This window comes from Pleurodeles waltl, chromosome 8 (assembly GCF_031143425.1).
Source record: "Pleurodeles waltl isolate 20211129_DDA chromosome 8, aPleWal1.hap1.20221129, whole genome shotgun sequence".
Taxonomy (NCBI): domain Eukaryota; kingdom Metazoa; phylum Chordata; class Amphibia; order Caudata; family Salamandridae; genus Pleurodeles; species Pleurodeles waltl.
In genome coordinates, this window is record NC_090447.1 from 63,996,607 (window position 1) to 64,009,547 (window position 12,941).

At 42.6% G+C, this 12,941-nt stretch overlaps 1 protein-coding gene across 1 annotated transcript in view; it reads left to right on the forward strand.

Moving 5' to 3' along the window:
- The window catches only part of LOC138249703 (olfactory receptor 51E1-like), a 179,246-nt gene that overhangs the window by 42,874 nt on the left and 123,431 nt on the right, over positions 1–12,941 (forward strand). The gene's annotated exons all lie outside the window — the stretch shown is intronic.

The following is a 12,941-nucleotide window of genomic DNA, read 5'->3' on the forward strand; positions in this document are numbered from 1 at the left end:
ACATAATACGGCTCCTAATCTTAGAGAAAGCCTTTAAACAATTGAACCAATCACTCATACCATCAAACGTGGACTATGACATCTCCCATCTTTGAGTTACTCTGAATTCCACTTGGCTGAACAATGGCAAGATTTCATGCACTTGCTAGGATCATTTCTGGGACAAGTCAATACAATCACATAACCGCTCTTTGGAGCAGACTAAAATGGCTGCTGATAGAAGCAATGAAACAGTTTAGGCTAGCATTCATCAGATATAGACTTCTCCACAATGACACCACAAAATGCTGAGCCTAAAAAACTGAAGCTATTTGGTGGTCAGCGCCCTCTTGGAGGTTCTCAGAGAAGTGTAGACATCTTATTGTTAGAAAACACCCCGCCGCCGCCAGCCACCCTTCAAAAAAGAAAAAAAGATATAAAAATATGAAACATTCGTTTTCTGGAAGTTCACCCAAGAACTCAAGACGTCTTATGAAACCTCCCAGAAGGTTCTAAAAATATTACTCCATCACCTCTTCCCCTTTTAATGGGCTGCACTTCAAATCTAAATGAACCATTGTTAAATGCACTGTTATAAATAAGTAACCTTTATCATCACTTATTCTGCTGTTGCACATTGGTGTATGCTTTACCTTAGCACATATCCTGCAGTATTTATCATCAAACTAATCCTTCATTAACTTGTGTAAGGTGCTCTGAAACCTAGGTAAGTCTGGTCCCCTAAATAAAACTACTTAATATATTATAATTAAATACACATGAAGCAAAGGACTACTGGTGACTGCACTACCATTTCTGCCCCTTCCGACTTATTTACAGTCCCAGAGAGAGAAGGTGCATTGATGCCATCAGCTGTTTCTGTTTGTGCCAAGCAGGTGGAGGGCAGAGAGGGACTCAGCAGGTAAATTAAGATTCTGTGCTACCTATGACACCCTGTTGTTCATTTAGGTTGCATTATTAAATGTCTTCTGTTCTAATTTAATATTAAGATGGGCGAACAGTTGGGAGAGTTTATCCACACTCACAAAGCTTTTAGGTCACACCCCATGCATTCTTTTACCACTCAGTGCAACCCTGCTTGATTTTCATCTGCAGACCCTGAAGAGCATTGTTAGAAGGAGTAGGCAGAGGGATGGAGCCAGAGAAAAGGTGTCAGAGAGACAGTGGAACACAGATAGAATAATGACATCAGAGTAGACATGGAATAACGGGATCAGATCCCATGCGATATGTAATTAACATCAGTGGTTTTACACAGGGGCATAGCATGGTCGGGATGATTGGGGGGAGGAGAGGTGAGCTTCAGATTTCCAAACAATCATGCTGGGACATCCTGTTAAAACACATTACCAAATATTGTGCCTCTTTGTGATTTATTGTCATTGCAAATCTTGACAGGGAGAAATGTCTGTTGTATACTTCTTTTACGTTTATTATTACTGTCATTCACGAGACAGTAATAGGATTCTCACGTTCTGCTCACTGTCCTGGGTGGTCTGTGGCATGGTTTTCTGTTTCTTTAGAGAACCAGGGATGCAAAAAGAAGTGGTTGTGGACTTTGGAGCAAAAGAAAAACACCATTCAACCTTACACCTGCCGCCGAAGAACTCATTCATCACACTTCACATATCAGCGAGGAAGGGGCAATCCTCCTTAGCCCACCGACCTTCAAGAACATGTTTTATTCATTTTACCGAACCCTGCTGTTGCTCACCTTGCTACGACTATCATTTCTTTCGACAAGCCAAAGACTAGCGGTTGATGTCCTGGAGTGAGGCTCAGCATGCCCCTTTGCAGGTTTGAACCAGACTGCAGCTCTTGGAGGGGTGAGTTTCCAGTAATGTTGCTCTCACGCGCACACCACTGCTGTTGTCATGAAGCACGCTCATGCGGTCACGCACAGCTGACACAGCATCCAGGTCATCAGGACTCACTTTGAAAAGTCAATGTGCACCATGTCGCGGCAGCCAATTTTATATGACCCTCACATGCTCCTTGTGCTCATGCGTATTACCTGCCAGTAAATTCGACGACAGAAGCATCGCTGTGCAAGTTTTAGTGCCTGCTTTCACCTTATAACCATCAGTGATAGGCACACCTAAACTGAGGTATTTCTGGATTATTTTTCTTTTTTGACAGTTAATTTGTCTGCTTGTTTACCACTTTGACAGCTGAAAACTGTATCATGGCTACCAATACACAATTACTTAAAATTCCTTATTTCCTTCAAAATCCTGGCAAGCCTATCATATGATGGAAACATTGGTTTAGATCATTTAAAATCAATTTGGTTGCGATTGATGCCACAGTATTTGAACTAAAAAAAACTTGCTTTATTATTTGGGCATCTTGGCCATGAAAGTCAACACGTTTTTGATAATCTACCTCAAGTAGACATGCCACCTGGATGGGTAGAGCCTTGGAATGCATAAACAGAAGCTGTTACGAGGCTCAAAAAGGAATTTTCTGAAGAATGAAATGTCTTACTAGAATGCTTAAATTTCTTTAGGCGAAAACAAAATATTGAAGAGTCAGTTAAAGACTATACTTCTGCCCTAAGGTTGTTGGTCTCTTCATGTAACTTTGGCAATTCTCTTGATACACACATCAAGAATCAATTTGTAAACAGCTGTGCCTCTAAAAAGATCCAAGAGAGGTTATTGAGTTGTAGGGACCCCATTCTTGCAGAAGTCATAAAATTGCCAAAAACATAGGAGATCGATTATTTCAACCAAATTTATGTCATCCGAGGTTACAACAACAGGAAATTCAGAAGTGAATTCTATTTCTGAACACAAGACCATAAGAGCCATTGCAATTAAAAATAAAAGTACCCATGTACCAGTTAAAAAGAACACCAACTGTGGATCCACGTCTCATTTAGGAAATAACCCAAATTGTCCTGCCGCCAACAGACGTAGCAACAAATGTGGAAAATATGAACATTTCCAGTCTGTTTGTAGGAGCTCCAAGAACTCAGTTAGAATCAGCATAGTTGATGTCTATTCAGATCAGTGCTCAGAAGTTCTATCCATTATTATACTTAGTGCGTCTACTGATCAAAAAGGAACCTAATGTGGTGAAGGGTCCATGGTGCAAAGCACTTATTGAGATGATGGCGGACTCAGGTGCACCCATCACCATCATCTCAGACACACTTTTTAAGGGAAAATAGAATACCACACCTTTAACAGAAACAGACATTCACCCAAATGTTTTGAGGGAACAAAATATCTACATGTTGGGCTATTTCATTGATACACTTGGATGTTTAGGAAGGCAAATTATCACAAAGAGTTATGTTGCCATCAAAGGAAGGAACATTACAGGATTGCCAAACCAGGCCAGACTTGGCATTATGTTAATACCTGGTGCAGAGAATCCCATTGTGTTAGCTGACAATTCTATCTCTTTCACTGAAAGTGTTGGAGATCAACCTAGAAAATGTTATGAATCCATTTCATAAAATTTTCAGCAACAAAATGGGAAACATAAAAAGATTTGCGCATTTGATCAAGCTTAATGCACAATTTAAGACTCGTACTATTAAGTATTAGATCTGATCTCAGAAAGTTACTAGACAAATTGTAATGAGGGTGTAAATCAAGAAACTGGCTCATCTGAGTGGGTCAGTCCGGTAGTGATAGTTTAAAAAAAAAACAGGTGAATTACGCTTATGTGTTGATTTACGCACTCTCAGTAAGAACATCATTGTAGATTGCCACCCGTTACCCAAAGTACAAGACTTGTTAACCGATTTGGGGCATCCAAAGTGTTCTCTTTACTTCACCTCAGATTGGCTTATCATCAAATACCACTTGTTGCAGAAAGCCAAAACCTTACCACTTTCATCACTCCGTTTGGAGTGTAGACATTTTTGTGTATGCCATTTGGACATGCCTCTACAGCAAGCGTAAACATTTAGGGGTACGGTTCTGAGAGAGATTCTGGGACTGCAAACATCTCAAGAGAACGTACTTGTTTTTGCTAAGACCGTCAGAGAACACAATTTGATTTTAGAAAAAGTTTTACATGTGTTTGAAAACATAGACATTACACTTAGGAAAGACAAGTGTATATTTATGGTTAATAAATTGGACTATTTAGGTCACAACATCTCAGATCAGGGTATCAAACCCAAAATGTCAATGGTAGCTGCAATCGAGAACAGCACTCCTCCACACAACAAAGATACCTTACAATCCTTTTTAGGCTTATGTGAAAAATATTCACATTTAACACATGGGTATGCCCTGGTGGTAGTCTTTGAGAGATCTATTAAAAAAGGATCACGTTTTTGAATGCTCAAGCAAAACAAACAATGCATTTCCTACAATTAAGTCTCTTATCACTTCAGCTCCAATATTATCTGCTTTTACAGCTTGATATATCCATGCTCTTTGATGGTAGATGCCAGTCAATTAGGGCTGGGAGCTATACTATCACAATGGGTAGCAAAGAAATAACATACCACTGCATTTGCCTCACGCTTCCTTAGTCCATCTGAAATGAATTACAGCACCATTGAAAGAGAGGCTCTTGCATGTTCATGGGCTGTTGAAAAATTCAAAACATTTTTGTTGGGTACCCAAACTGAAATTTTCACGGACCATAAACCCCTGTTGTTCTTACTGAATGGTAATGGCACAAGTAAATCCACAGCCATATTGGAGTGCATCCTATCAAAACTACAAAAGTGTAATTTCTCCATAAAATATTTACCTAGAGAGAAGATTGCCATAGCGGATTGCCTGTTTAGAATGCCTGTGTTTGATGAAAGTTCTAATGCTCATAAGGATGATGTGGAATGCGTTGTGGCCTGGTTGGATATATGCCTGAAGGACAAAATATTATAGCTACTAAAGATTGGATGGACGCTCTTTGTGAAGATGACATTTTGCAAAAAGTAATTTATCAAAAATGGATGGCCTAAGGAAAGAAATATAGAACCTCGTCTGATAAGTTTTGCTCACGTTGCTGATGATCTTTCTGTAGTTGAAAGATTTTTGCTTCATCATGAGTTATTGACACCTCCTATCAAATTGAGAGAGAAATTATATTTATATGCTCATTCAGATAATTTGGTTAACACACCTCCCTGCACTACACTCAAGTCCCTATAAATTGTTCCGTAATAGGTTACCCAGATCTACCTTATGCCAAGATTGGATCAAAGACATAACTGTGGCCACTGACAAGCAAATTGATTTTAGTAATATGAGAATTAAAGTGTTAAACAAACAGGTGGCAATTACACAATATTTTAGTAATAAACATAATACCAAGGTGTGTGAGTACAAAGTGAAAGACTGGGTTCTTTTTAGAAACCCCATTTAAGTAAAAAAATGTGACTCTAGGTTTACGTTACGTATTGAAGTAGTTAAAGTATCAAAAGGAGCTCTGCTCTTTGAAGGGAAAGGATGATGGAGCTGGAGAAGTCTGGTAAAAATATCTCATGTACAAGCCAAAAAGATTACTGATGTCAAAAGCAAAAATATTAGCTGTTTCAAAGATCTGGAAAGTTTCTGGTGGGATATATCTCATCAGAAAGTTTCTCGTAATCCTGAACATGATGTATCTTGTTGTTCTGAAGATATTAACTCAAATGTTAATAGTTATGTTGATTGATATTCTTGTAAAACCAATGGTGATAGGTTGATAAATTCTTCATCCACAGGGGTGTTCATGACTTCTAACAATTTAGATGGCTGTTCAAAAATACCAGGCATGTCAGAGAGACCTACTCGTAATGTATCCTAACCTCTCCAATTCAAAGATTATTATTTGCAGTAATTTAGTTCATAATGTTTTTAATTTTGATAGGTTGATCATTTAAGTTTGCTTCTTTGCTGTTCTATGTTATTATTATTCTTAATTGTATTTGTAAAGGGAAGGAGGATGGTGTGAATTCCTTTTATATTATTATTACTGTCATTCACAAGACTCGATGACAAGAATGTGTGTATGATTAATATGATTCTCACGTTCTGCTAACTCTGTCTTGGGTATTCTGTGGAATGATATTCCGTTTCCTTAAAGCACGGAGGATGTGAGAGAAGCATTCATGGGCTTTAACCCCCTCCCAGCCAAGGACGTAATGGTTACGTCCGATGGCGTGGCGCTAAGGCGCCATGGATGTAACCGTTACGTCCTGGGACCGGCACTCTTGGCAAGCGCTAGCGCTCCCGACGAGGGCCATCCCCCCCAGGTCATAGTTGAAAAGTGAATCACTTCACCTTCCACTCCCAACCCCAACAGCCCCCCAGTGACGTCTGATGATGTCAGCACCCCAACGCGTGCTGACTTCATCAGAGGTCAACGCTGGAAGCAATGCTTCCAGCGCGACCCAAGGAGAAACTGAAAAATGTTTCTCCTCGGTACGGGGGGCAAGGGAGGCAGCGAGGCATGAAAAGGGAAGGAAATGCTTTTCCTTCCCTTTTCATGTCTCTCTGTGCATCCCTGCAGCACAATGGCATAGTGATCGTGCTGCAGGAAGCCACTAGACAACAGGGATTTTTTATTTTTTTATTGTCATAAGGGGAGCAACCCCTTGGGCTAGGGCCGCTCCCCAAGGGGGGCATTTTATTTAAGGCCAATTCTGCCCCCTCTGGGGGCAGAAGCCACTAGACACCAGGGCTTTTTTTTTATATTGATAAGGGGGACAACCCCTTAGACAAGGGGTCACTCCCCAGGGGTCATTTTTTTTATTAGGTCATTACTCACCTCCCCCCCCCGGGGGCGGATCGGCCTATATTAATTAGGCTGAGGGCAGAAGCCACTAGACACCAGGGATTTTTTTTTAATTTATATTGATCCGCTCCCGGGGGGGCAGAAGCCACTAGACACTAGGTTTTTTTATTTATTTATTATTTATTTATATTGATAAGGGGAGCGACCCCTTAGGCAAAGGTCACTCCCCGGGGGGGGGGGGCAAATTGTTTTTGAACTATTTCTGCCCCCCTTGGCGACAGATCAGCCTATTTCTATTAGGCTGATCTGCCGGGGGGGCAGAAACCACATAGGCACCAGGGATTGGTATGTGTGAATGTGTGTGTTTTGTTTCGGGGGCAGCCCCATGAGCAAGGGTCACTCCCCTTGGGGGCACATTATTGTTGGCCAAGCGGGGCATATCAGCCTATTTTGGAAGACCCATCTGCCCCCCACGGACCAGGGATGATTTTGTTTTTCAAAATAAGAGGTTGTGGGTATGGCCATACCACCATCCCAAATAAATGGGGCCTAAGTTGTTCTCCCTGCCAATGGGCAAATGAGGCAATTACCCCCGATCCACACCTGGGGCGGGGGCAGAAAGTCTACTAGATGCCAGGGAATTTAACCAAAAAAAAATAGTGTGGTGGTGGCTACCAACCATTATGGGCATGGTTATGCCCCCACCCCTAATGAAGGGGGTAGCAGTCTTTCAGCTCTCCCCCCGCACACTAAAACATCTTATCCCACTGCAAGCAAGAGGACATTTGATTTTTGGGGGTTTTGGTTTTACATTCGGGCCCTGAGAGCTTGGCTAACTCTCAAAATCATCCCACTTGGAATGGTGAGGGCTGAACTTTTTGGACTTCAGAACGTTGCCATGTAGAAAAATCCACAAGACCTAGACGCATCTGAAAACTAAACATCTGGGTGAGTCCGGGGTGGTGTGCTTCACATGCACCCCGCACCATTTTCTTATCCACAATGCCCTGCAAACCTCCAACTTTGCTGGAAATCACAAATTTTTTCCACATTTTTGTGATTTAACCTTTCGGAATCTGCAGGAATCCACAAAATTCCTACCACCCAGCATTGTCTCATCTATACCGATAAAAATGCTTTCCCACTTGTCAGCCTAAAACTGTGTTTTCCAAACGGCCCTTTTGGACCCGCTTTGGTTCCCCCTCAATTTTGACATGTTTTTGGCTCTTGCCTGTCACAGGTACTTGGCCCACCTACACAAGTGAGGTATCATTTTTACCATGAGACTGAGGGGTATGTTGGGGGTAGGAAATGTGTCCCGGTGCAGTGTTCCCACACAGAAATGTGGGTAAAATGTGACTTTTTAGCTAAATTTGAGGTTTGCTGAGGATTCTGGGTAAGAAAACATTGGGGGATCCACGCAAGTCACACCTCCCTGGATTCCCTCGGCTGTCTAGTTTTCAGAAATGTTTAGGTTTGGTAGGTTTCCCTATATGGCTGCTGAGCCCAGGACCAAAAACGCAGGTCTCCCCCGCGCAAAAAACAGGTAGTTTAGTATTTGATCATTTTGATGTGTCCACATAGTGTTTTGGGGCATTTCCTTTTGCAGGCACTAGGCCTACCAACACCATTTTGATCGGGGGACTTGAGGGAACACTGGGTGGAAGGAAATTTGTGGGTCCTCCCAGATTCTTGAACTTTCTGTCACCGAAATGTGAGGAAAAAGTGTTTTTTGGCCAAATTTTGAGGTTTGCAAAGGATTCTGGGTAACAGAAACTGGCGAGATCCCCTCAAGTCACCCCATCTTTGATTCCCCTATGTGTCTAGTTTTAAAAACATGTGCAGGTTTGGTAGGCTTCCCTAGGTGCCAGCTGAGTTAGAGGCCAAAATCCACAGCTAGGCACTTTGCAAAAAACAGGTCTGTTTTCTTTGGGAAAATGTGATGTGTCCACATTGTGTTTTGGGGCATTTCCTATCACGGGCGCTAGGAGGCCTACCCACACAAGTGAGGTACCATTTTTATTGGGAGACTTGGAGGAATGTTGGGTGAAAGGAAATTTGTGGCTCCTCTCAGATTCCAGAACTTTCTTTCCCCAAAATATGAGAAAAAAGTGTTTTTCTAGCCAAATTTTGAGGTTTGCAAAGGATTCTGGGTAACAGAACCTGGTGAGAGGCCCACAAGTCACCCCATCCTGGATTTCCCTAGGTGTCTAGTTTTAAAAATGCACAGGTTTGGTATGTTTCCCTAGGTGCCGGCTGAGCTAGAGGCCAAAATCTACAGCTAGGCACTTTGCATAAAACATGTCAGATTTCAATGTAAAAATGTGATGTGTCCATGTTGCATTTCCTGTCACGAGCATTAGGCCTGCCCACGCACGTGAGGTACCATTTTTATCGGGAGACTTGGGGGAACACAGAATAGCAAAACAAGTGTTATTGCCCCTTGTCTTTCTCTACATTTTTTCCTTCCAAATGTAAGAAAGTGTGTAAAAACGACGTCTATTTGAGAAATGCCCTGTAATTCACATTCTAGTATGGGCACCCCGTAATTCCGAGATGTGCAAATAACCACTGCTTCTCAACACCTTATCTTGTGCCCATTTTGGAAATACAAAGATTTTCCTGATACCTATTTTTCACTCTTTATATTTCAGCAAATGAATTGCTGTATACCCGGTATAGAATGAAAACCTGTTGCAAGGTGCAGCTCATTTATTGGCTCTGGGTACGTAGGGTTCTTGATGAACCTACAAGCCCTATATATTGCCGCAACCAGAAGAGTCCATCAGACGTAATGGTATATTGCTTTCAAAAATCAGACATTCCAGGAAAAAGTTACAGAGTAAAATGTTGAGAAAAATTGCTGTTTTTTTCACCTCAATGTCAATATTTGTTTTATTTCAGCTGTTATTTTCTGTAGGAAAACCTTGTAGGATTTACACAAATTACCCCTTGCTGAATTCAAAATTTTGACTACTTTTTTTACACCCATTTCTGCCACTAACTGGAAGGAGGCTGAAAGCCCCAAAAATAGTAGAAATGGGGTATGTCCTAGTTAAATGCCAGAATTGTGTTGAAAAATTGAGTTTTCTGATTCAAGTCCGCCTGTTCCTGAAAGCTGAGAAGCTGGTGATTTTAGAACCACAAACCCTTTGTTGATGCAATTTTCAGGGAAAAAACACAAGCCTTCTTCTGCAGCCCTTTTTTCCCTTTTTCTTTTTTTTTAATGAAATTTGTTGCTGTATTTTAGCTAATTTCTTGGTCTCCTTCAGGAGAACCCGCAAACTCTGTCTACCTCTAGAATCCCTAGAATGTTGGATAAAAAGGACGCAAATGTGGCATGGGTAGCTTGTGAGGACAAAACGTTATGAGGGCCTAAGCGCAAACTGCTCCAAATAGCCAAACAAAAGCCTGGCACCTGAGGGGGAAAAGGCCTGGTAGCGAAGGGGTTAAAGCTCTCTACTTAGTAGATATAAATAAACACCATTCAACCTCACAACTGCCATTGAGAAGCTCATTCATCATGCTTAACAATCTCACACCTGCAGATTTTTCAGCAAAAATCCCAATTCTATTTCGGGGTCAAACAGCCGTAGGTGCCCATATCAGGTGTTCCACAGGACGCAAATATAATATGGAGGTTTGTTAGAGGCTGAGGTCAGAAGAGAGGCAGTTGGTGATGGGGACATGTGAAAGATGAAAGGGGTTGAAATGTTGATACGCCACTTCGCAGGAACATTGGGTGAAAACAGTGTTGAGAGGTTAAGGGTGAGGTAAGTGTGACAGGGAGAGACTAGCTACAAAAACATTGAGAGGGCGGAAGAGGAGTGAACCAGGAACATCTTAATTATTTCAGGTGCCAAGGCAAATCAGAAATTGGGGGCCTCTGTTCAGAACAACTTTGAATTTATGATCCAATTTCTTCTCTTTCATGCCCAATTTAGCCAGGTCACTGGCAGTGCACAGGCACAGTGAGACAAGTTCTAAATGTGATTGCAGCTAATATTCAAGGATAGGGATGTGTTTCCAGTATTATAATACAATACTAACTCACTAATATTTAAAATTAAAATACTCATTGTGACCCCCTCCAATTTCTCATATGTGAGGAGCTGTTTTGAAGTAAAATAAACATATTTTATGGATGCTGCATGGTGTTGAAAAAATGCACATATCTCTCTGTTGTACTAGGCTCCCATACATCGCTTGCATTAAAAATAAATTAAAGTAAAACAGTATTTAAAGCAATCTGTTTAAGAATTATTCAAGGTCATCAGGGCAAGACTATCTACAGAACCGAGCTGGCTCTATTGGGGGGGTCCTGAAAGGTCAGACCCCTGGGCCAGAGCCCACTTTGCCCTTGTATTAAAACATCTCTGGAGTGAACTGTGGTGGAGAGCCAATGAAAAGAAAAGGCAGAGGCATGGACGGAGATGGTCTGAAGTGTATGAGAGCCAACATTAGGCATGGATGTGCAGGCTAAGCAGGGAGAGGCACAGGGTGAGGAAAAGAGGATGGGATGGAAGACACATGGAGAGGCGCGGGGGGCCGGAGGCACATAGCTCTCAGTGCACTGGAACCCTGGACCAGGAATGAGAGGGGCCCAAGGCACCCAGGTATGGTTGTCTTTCATTACTTCTCCTCCATCTTCTCCGATCCAGTTCTTACACGTGAGATGTCATCTTCTCCTATCAGATATTATTGCCTGGCCAACTCAAACTTCACCCAACATGGCCGCCATTACCCAGGTGCCACTGCAAACGGGAAGTAAACACCCCAAACATCCTGTAGTAGCAGGCAAACCACAGAAATAACAACCACATACAATTCACATATAATCAGCTCCCAAGGCCTGGGTAGGTGGGAATTCTAGGACTGTATCAGGGATGACTTGGCTGCAGTAAGGGAAAAAGCAGGGGTCAGGGAAATGAGGGACTGAACGGAAAGAGAGGCTGAGGGAGGGCGAGAGGAGAGGTGGTACAGGCATGAGCAAAGCCTCACAGTAGGTTATTGAGTGTTGTATTCTAACCAAAGATCATCTGAGGCTGCACTGAGTGAATATTCCCGTCTAAACAGGATGCAAGTTTTATGCTGCTGAAGTGCGTTACTTTTCCTGCCTTTACTGAGTACGTGCAAAACCAAAAGCTCCTCCGCTCCTCCTCACAAGGCAGCGTGGCAGTCGCCGGTCCTAATCCCTTGGTCAAGGAGCCAAGAGCTCTTTTTCCGTGACGTTGTGCGCAAGACTTTTTTCTCTCTGGATGACGCTGCAGAAAGGGTCTGGAACTCACAGTAAACCTTTGGCTGATCGTGTCGAAATATTCTTGTTAAAAACAAAGGATTGGTTCCGGCAAGCTTTAAAAACAATAACCTTTTTTTACTGAACATAATAGAAGGGGAAGTGATGCATGTCTAACAATTACACGGCGGTGATTTAAGAAGGGCGCGTTGGCCTCGTGCTCTTGACTACCAACGAGGCATGCTACTTGTTCGCACGCTACTGGCCTCATCTCATCAGGCCATGAGGAGCGAAGACCCAGGCTGAGGCTGTGAAGCAGGCGCCAGAACATCTCACATGAGTGGACGCTGCATCCGAAGAGCCAATGGCTCCTTAACTGCCCCTCACGGGCGACTTTCACGCCAAAGTGAAATCTAGCGACTGAATACTCCAAGGGGTTTATAAAAGCGGCCCGCAATCTGCACCCCGAGAAGACAAATCAATCTATTACTTTTATACTTTGCTATTGTGCACTCTTCGTCAGCACTAACCAAGGCAAAGGCACTGGGGCGCCTACGAAAATGAAGAAACATGAAGGAACAAGCATTGGCAAAGCCAGCAGGTCTCGCCTTTGAGAGCTGTTGACTTTGGCAATGTTTTTTTTAGCCAGGGTCTATAGCAACACAGCCGCTCTCTTGCACCATGGCTAAAAAGAATTAAAAATAAAAAGGATATGACCTGGTCAGGGCGAATGCGACGGGGGCAGCTGGCATTTACATGACTCATGACTGGGCTCCAAACGGATGTAGCCCAAGTTGTCCATTCTTTGCAGCAAGTTGTCTCGTTCACGTGCTGCTTTTGCGTCACACATTCACACAGCCCTGGTTCTATTACCTGCACTTTGCACGCTACGATTTTTGAGCCAGAGATTTCATTGCACTGCGCAGATTTAACCTCCTCTGTTCAGATCGTTCAATGACCATTCATGCAATGCTTCATCGTGCATTAAGAAATGCATTCGGTGTATAAGCCAATG